At 30.2% G+C, this 8,441-nt stretch overlaps 1 protein-coding gene across 1 annotated transcript in view; it reads left to right on the top strand.

Annotated features, from left to right (window-relative positions):
* The window catches only part of LOC101513104 (uncharacterized), a 2,643-nt gene extending 2,466 nt beyond the window's left edge, over positions 1 to 177 (top strand). Inside the window, exon 2 of the mRNA XM_004509688.4 lies at positions 1 to 177. This exon is cut by the window's left edge and continues 570 nt beyond it. The gene's annotated coding sequence lies outside the window, so the exon portion shown is untranslated.
* The last annotated feature ends 8,264 nt before the right edge of the window (positions 178 to 8,441 follow it).

Below are 8,441 nucleotides of genomic sequence, written 5' to 3'. Positions count from 1 at the left end.
TCCCTATCCAAAGAATTCATTTTTTCTTTATAGTTTTCTTTGGACTTTGTAATAGTTTGTTGAGCTTCCTTGTGGAGAATGAACTGTTTTTTGTAGTTTATGGTTTAAAGAACTAGCTATTGATATAGCATATGATCAGATTGTTGATTAATAATAATAATGGGGATTTTGTATTTCTGTTTTTGTTTCTTTCATAAAATGCTGTGTTTCAAGCAGCTTTCATTAAGTTAAATCCAATCCATCCCTCTATTCTCATCGGATTAATTTGACTGAGTTGTCAAAATCCAAAATGCCACTGTTGAACAAGACAGAGATAAAGAAAATAGATGCATCTTTTTGTTTTTGTGGTCAAGTTATTGATTGCACCTTAATGTCAGGTCTTGTGCTTATTTAGTTACATACTGTCTGGATTTCATGTTCCAGCGTGAACTTTGCAAATTGCTATCACATGTTCTGTTTATAGTTATACTTCATATTTTGAAATTTTCAAAATGTTTGGCCTTTGATTTCATTTGCATGTTCCTTATATTTCTCTTTTCCTATAACTTGACATTTCGTTTTAGAAGTGTATATACATAAACACGGGTAGTGTATTATGGTCCACTTACATGTCATTTCCTCAAATTTTGATGTAATATAATCATTTCACAAGTGGTTTGATGCAACAACACAGTCTTACCAACCATCGCTGACAGCACCTTATGAAGTACTGTAAAATAAGTCATGCAATACAATTATACAATATACTCATTTGTTCCACAATGAACTACTCATCAACTATTAGTGTATTTGTCATTACCATTAATATATTAGTGGAAAAGATCTTAGTGAAAGAAAAAGTGTACATCATCTTTTTTGTGAGAACAGTCTCATTAAAAATCATAAAAAAGTTTAATGGAACAAAATCATGACAAAAGAAAAAAGAGTGTAAATTATTTTTTTGAAACAAAATCATAGTAAAAGAAAAAAGAGTATAAATTATTTTTATTTCTATCCCTCGTGTAAACAATAATATTTGAAATGACGAAGATCGACATTTTGTTATAGTTGTTGAAACACTTTACTTGACGATGACTTTGTAATGTATCACATAAATGACTTTGTTAATGCTCGTATCACCACTTGGTTGAAGATTATGAGCGATTACATATTTTGTTTTAATGTCTTTTTCTATCTTTTTTAATGTGCTATTGTCTCAACTAAACAGTACATGTAATATTATCATCATAAAAAAATGTTGTAATCATATTTATGGAACACAAATCATAAATTTCTTGCATTTGTTCAATCACATGCCTCAATCAAAACACTTTCTTGATTTGCCTCATGTAACTGTAAAATTTTCTCATCATTTAATGGTATTGTTGTTGTGGTTTGTTTCATATATTTCCATAAAATAGTTGTATTTTCTCTTATAAACAAATATCTTGTTTGTGATATATATCATTATGATGATTAAACAATAAGTTACATCTCTAATGTAACATAATATATATTTGATCTAGTTCCAAAGAAGTTCATATGTCTAATAAATTAACAACAAATGATATTTCACAACAAATTAATAAATAGCAAGATACATGTAGTAATCAGTATTTTTTCGAGTTCTAAAAAGATGTTTGTTGACAATTAATGACCTTACAACAATCAGAGTGCTCAATGAATTTGACTTGTCTATATTAGACCATTTTAGAGCATGAGCTTCATAATTCACAAAAATATTCTTCAAATACTTATTTTGTATTCTCAAACAAATTTTTATCTTTGCTTGATATTTCATCTCAAACTATTTCAAATGACATCATTTCTATATTCCTCATTTAGAAAATATTCACACAAGAATATTACAAAATGTGATTGTTTGAGCACATATAGAGAGTTATTAATTTTGATTAAGTTATCTCTTCAATAGTTTGAATTATATGTTTCACAAAAATTAAATCTTTTAAGGAATTTCATATAATCATCACTATCAAGTGAGTCACACAAATTCAAAGACATATTTCATATAAATTGAGTCTTTCATGACTACTAAACTTTATGAAGTACGAACAAGTTCTTGAATTCACTTCAAGTGAATATGTCTCTTCAAAATCAATGTACACTTTTGCCAATACACTTGAATACATGTATTTCAACATTCTCATTTTCTTTTCATGTGAAAATTATTCATATCTAATTACTTTCACATATTCAGATGTGCAGACTTAAAGTCCAAAAACCTCTCGCCTTACTAAACGGGTTTAATTCCACTTTTATTGTTTTTCCTAATTTTTCTTTATATATAATCTTTAATTCATGATCCTCGTTATCATTTATCACATGTAGCGCTAAGTTATAATGCAAAATATTGTCAACATTGACTTTCTTTTGGTTCCATCATATTCGATTTATGATATAATTTGTTGAAATCTCTATATTTTCACAAATTTCAGGTATTTGATAATTTTTTGTGGAATTGAAAATTAATTATGTCAAATTACTCTTTTGAAATATTTATATCATCATTTGAGTCATCTTGCCTTTTAGCTCATATCCTTATTCGATGATTTTTATCTTTGGAACCGATAAATGTTAACACCACTTCGAATAATTCCAAAACTAAGTTTCGAATATATCAACACATAACTATTTTGGACTTGACAACCCAAACCACCTAAACCGACGCATGATCAGATAATAACCCCCAACTTATAGGCTGACCTACAATCTATAACTAAGGCTCCACAACCCCCAAAGAAAACCAAACCAAAGCTCTGATACCACAATGTAACACCCCAATTTTCAAAGCGAGGGTGTATTTTTTTTTCAAAAGAGATTAAAATAAAACAGAGAAATAAATAAGGAAATACCTTTGGATAAATAATTGAGTCATTATAATTTACAAGCAGCGGAAAAATTTCTCAAAATATGAATCCAAAATATTTACACATCAAAAAGTGGTACATGTAACCCATCGAAAATAACATGTTATTTGATAAATCAATGAGCAATCTTTTATCTAACTCAAAATAAGAATTTTCATTGGGCCTATCAATTGGGAAATCGATTTGGATGAATGATTTTTGTAAAAACTGAACTATGGGCTTAATTTAATCGATTGGGAAATCGATTGAATGAATAACTGAGCCCCTGTGTTGATGCCAATCGATTTCCAAATCGCTTTTGTCAGTTTTGCTGAGTTCCTGTCTTACTGCCAATCGATTTCCAAATCGATGTCTTAAGAGGTTTTGAAAAACATATTGCGAAATCGATTGGCAAATCGATTTTGTCAAATTTGTGAAGTCTCTGCAACTCATCAAATCGATTGGGAAATCGATTTCCCTGCTTATTCTTCCAAAAATACATAAACTAACTCAATCACATTCATACACAATTCCACATCTTAACACTTAGCAATTCCCACACGATCACCACGACAAATTGAGTTTCGAAATAGTTTTACAACCCATCACACTTACACACAATAAACAATTCATATCACCTAGCAATTTCAACACAATTACCACGACAACTCAAATTCAAAACACTCAATCATAAACTTGAATCAAACACGACTCGCGTGCCAAGCACCCTAATGCAATGCGTATATGCCAAAATGCATGGACTCGGAATTCCAAACCAAAACCCTCCTCGAAGGGCCGTAAATCATAATTGTACCGCCTATCGCAGGCCAAAGTACCAATTACCAAGGTGCCACCTATCACGGGTCTGCACGATTTACTAAAAAGCGTAAACCATAAACGTACTGCCTATCACGGGCCCGTATCGTTTACCAAGGTGCCACCTATCACGGGTCTGCACGATTTACTAAAAAGCGTAAACCATAAACGTACTGCCTATCACGGGCCCGTATCGTTTACCAAGGTGCCACCTATCACGGGTCTGCACGATTTACTAAAAAGCGTAAACCATAAACGTACTGCCTATCACGGGCCCGTATCGTTTACCAAGGTGCCACCTATCACGGGTCTGCACGATTTACTAAAAAGCGTAAACCATAAACGTACTGCCTATCACGGGCCCGTATCGTTTACCAAGGTGCCACCTATCACGGGTCTGCACGATTTACTAAAAAGCGTAAACCATAAACGTACTGCCTATCACGGGCCCGTACCGTTTATCGAGGTGCCACCTATAGTCTCTCACGGACAAACACAATTTACCAGGGTGTAGTCTCTCACGGAAAAACACCAGTGCAGTCTATCACGGACAAACACAATTTAGTAAAGGCAGATATTAAAAGATTTCCCGTTTTTAATAGTCTTTTAACTTAAACGATTTTTCACGACAAACATTAAGCAAACAGAAATATTAAGAGATTCCCCATTCTTAATACTCGTTTAACTTAAACGATTTTCTCAAACACGCATTAAGTAAACCGAGATATTAAAAGATTCCCCATTTTTAATACTCGTTTAACTCTAATGGTTTTCACGCCAACATTAAGTAAACGTAGACATTAAGAGATTCCCCATTCTTAATACTTGTTTAACTTAAACGATTTTCTCAAACACGCATTAAGTAAACCGAGATATTAAAAGATTCCCCATTTTTAATACTCGTTTAACTCTAATGGTTTTCACGCCAACATTAAGTAAACGTAGACATTAAGAGATTCCCCATTCTTAATACTCATTTAACTTAAACGATTTTCCAAAACAAACATTAAGTAAACAAGACATTAAGAGATTCTTCATTCTTAATACTCATTTAACTTAAACGATTTTCTCAAACACACATTAAGTAAACCGAGATACTAAAAGATTCCCCATTTTTAATGCCATTCTTAATACTCGTTTAACTCTAATGGTTTTCAAATTCCACACAAAACAACTCAAACCTATTATCAGATCCAATCCACAACTCATACCAAAACACATCAATTCATTTCTCCACAGAATCCAACCATAAACACATCAAATTTCATCAGTATTAATTAAGAACATGTCAAATACGACGAACACAAATCAACACAATCCACCACTCAAACACAACAAGTTTCATTTACTCAAAATCATACATAAATGAGTTTAAATTCATTTTTCACGAAACATTCATCAATATAACCAAAACCTAACTCTAAGATTTTACCCATAAAGCCTTAGATTCAATTTCCCCCAAAATCAACCCTTCAACCCTAACAAATTCCTTTTCATACAACCACAGATAAGTCCCTAAATGCAAACTAGAAGTTTGGAAGGAGCCCTTACCTTCACGTTAGCTTTAACGTTCGATTACGGTACCGCGAGTAAATCCGGTAAAATTTCCGCTCGCAACGTCGCTTCCAAAGTTGGTTCCCTAGCACCGTAGCATGGTAGTGAACAACTTTCCCTTCTATCTCTTCGCGAAGCGAAGCTTAGATCTAGGTGAAACGGGGAGGTTTGTGTTTGGCGGTTTTGAAATCCCTAACACCGTTTTCGATTCCGAGAAGGAGGAAGGAGTTGAGAACTTGATCTTTCTCATCCTCTAGCCTTGGGTTTCAATTCTTTAACTTAAAGGAAGCAAGGAAAACGAAAATGGAAGAAGGAAAATGGTGGCTTCGCGAGGCAGAGGAAGAAGATGAAAAAATGTTCTTTTCTCTCCTTTGTTTTTCTTTCCCTTGTTTTTCCTTTCTTTCCTTTTCTTTTCCTTTTCCTTCCTTCTAATTTCCTTTCTTTCTATTTCCTTTTCTTTCTTTTCTATCTCCTTTCTTTTTCCCTCCAAACAACCATATATATATATATATATATTAATTATAACTTAACAAATATCTAGATATTTATTAAAATTACCATTTCACCCGTAACACATTAAATTCTTCGTAAAGATTCACCGCAGCTAATTTAATTTATTCATCGACGAGTAATTCTAATCGGCATCAAAATATCTTTTTGATCATATAAACTCCAAAATATTAATAACTTTGGCTAAAAAGCCTCCGAGCCAATATCCAAAATACACAAAAATACATAAAATATACTTTAAGATGTGAAGACTTCAAGTCCAAAAACCTCTCGCCTTACTAAACGGGTTTAATTCCACTTTTATTGTTTTTCCTAATTTTTCTTTATATATAATCTTTAATTCATGATCCTCGTTATCATTTATCACATGTAGCGCTAAGTTATAATGCAAAATGTTGTCAACATTGACTTTCTTTTGGTTCCATCATATTCGATTCATGATATAATTTGTTGAAATCTCTATATTTTCACAAATTTCAGGTATTTGATTATTTTTTGTGGAATTGAAAATTAATTATGTCAAATTACTCTTTTGAAATATTTATATCATCATTTGAGTCATCTTGCCTTTTAGCTCATATCCTTATTCGATGATTTTTATCTTTGGAACCGATAAATATACCATGCTTCATGCATGGATGAGACTCATTTGCAATGATACATTATCCAACAATGACTTAACTTTTGATTGGAGTATTTGCAGCTGATAATAACTTAACTTTTAACTTTTGATTGGAGTATTTGTAGCTAATCATTGGTATTTACAATGATACATTAAATGATAGTCAACAAACTCATTTCTGAAAAAGTCTCCAATATTTTGGGTCAATATACTCTATTTTAAAATAAGATTTCATATTCAATATGTATTCTCAATATTCTTTTATGACTCATCTTAGTGCGTTATATTGAAGCAATTGAAACATACAACACATCTACAAAATTTCTTAGATGGGGGATATTATGTTATCAAACCAAAAGTGATTATAAATTAAGGTGGAACTATAGTAACTTATTGGTTTGATGCGAATCAATATCTCGACATACATGATTGCATGTTTTTAAAGTAGAATTTAGAAGTTATGATTTCATAAGTATTGGTCACATAGTTAACTTTATACATCTAAATAATGAATCTTCAAGTGTATTTTTCTGTATGAACATATTGTACATGATGTTTAATATCAAATTCAATACATTCATTACTTTTCAAATTCTTTCTAGATATTTATGAAAGTTGGCTCTTAGTCAAATTAGTTGATACAAAAATCTCACAAACTTCTAATTGTGAATTAACAACAAACATACATGACACCATTTAGTTTATGATCAATATATTGATCCATGTGATCGATGTATTGATTTACAAATACAATCTCATATACATTTTAGAAATGTGAGAGACTCATTCTCTCAAATTGTCCATTTCCTTTGAGAACTAATAACATACAAAAATTATTTGATTGAAGAATCTTTTGACTCTTCAAGACAAGTTGACATAAAAATCTAACTACTTTTCACATCATAATAATACGGGATGACCCAACCGATCATGTCAACAACAAACTTCAATATGATTGTAAACTGTAAGTTTACAATGATATGCAATTTAGTCATTCTAATTCTTTTGAATCAATAATAAACAATCACATCTTTCAATATTTTGTATTTTAAACAAAACTCTGTATAGAGATTTGAAAAACTTGATTTACGTTTTGTATTATCATATGCGTATATCAAAGATGACTTTTTGCATATAAATAAATGAGAAAACAAAATTTCCTTTAACAAATAAAACTCAATAATTCATATATATACATACTTTTTTAAATAACTATAATTTAAATCAAAAGAAGAAAATAGACTTATATATAAACCATATGACATCTTTTCAATTTTAGAAGTTGGCAGAAAAGAAAATACACTATATATATATATATATAAATTATAGACATGTTCAAAATATATATTATATATATATATATATATATATATATATATTTGATCATAAATAACTTTTGTTAAGAAAATTTAATTTCAATTCATATCTAACAAGAATATTTTGAAAATTTAAAATAATTAGATTTAGAAGACTTCAAAAATATACCCACACACACATATATCTTTTAATTTCACATGTAATTTTTCTTTTATTTGGCCATATAACATATATGCTCATTGTTATTTCATACAAGTTAAAATATCGAGGTAAGTTATAAGATAAATTTAGTTCTTTAGAAACTTACCATACTATTAATAGTTTTTTTGCTTATCATGAAATGACATCTTTATATTACATGTCTCATTAATATATATTACTTGTGATGTAATTATAGAAAATATCATACCACAAGTCGTACCAAATGAGCTTTTATCACATTCACTTATAATCCTTGAATACCTCATCAATGGTATTTTTATCACATTCTCTTATAATTCATAAATACCACGTCAATAATAATCTCTATTATCATAACCACAACATTGATTATATGATCTATCATGTGGCCTTTCATTTTTTGGTTGAGTAATTTCTCTTTTGTTCAAAGACAATTTATGATCAATCTCTAAAATATTCTTTAAAAGTCTTACCAATTTTGCTACTTTAGGAGCATATTGGAGTGACAAAAAATATATGCATTTTCTCTTATTTCATTTCTTTTAAATTAACACTAAGTTCTTATATATTTCAATCACAATCTAAATATGTAGTTG

The sequence above is a fragment of the Cicer arietinum genome, chromosome 7 (genome assembly GCF_000331145.2).
Source record: "Cicer arietinum cultivar CDC Frontier isolate Library 1 chromosome 7, Cicar.CDCFrontier_v2.0, whole genome shotgun sequence".
NCBI classification, from domain to species: Eukaryota; Viridiplantae; Streptophyta; class Magnoliopsida; order Fabales; family Fabaceae; genus Cicer; species Cicer arietinum.
Note: the sequence above shows the minus strand (reverse complement) of the source record. Positions and strands in the feature narration are given on the sequence as shown.